Raw genomic sequence first — 222 nt, 5'->3', positions numbered from 1 at the left:
GCAGAGGAGGTCAAGGGGTGGCATAGTACTTTATTTTTTGGTCTAGATTAAATTTCAGGTTGATAGCCAACAGCAGGTTAAAGAGATGTCAGTTTTAAAAATTGATTGTTAAAGTACATTTCTCCACCTGTGCTATATATAATACCATGAATGCAAATAAAAGCCCATTAAAAATCAAATCTGTCATTATTTGAGCTCTTAGTTGAGAATATGCATTTCCTT

This window comes from Gopherus flavomarginatus, chromosome 6 (assembly GCF_025201925.1).
Source record: "Gopherus flavomarginatus isolate rGopFla2 chromosome 6, rGopFla2.mat.asm, whole genome shotgun sequence".
Classification (NCBI taxonomy): domain Eukaryota; kingdom Metazoa; phylum Chordata; order Testudines; family Testudinidae; genus Gopherus; species Gopherus flavomarginatus.
This window is presented reverse-complemented; position numbering follows the sequence as displayed.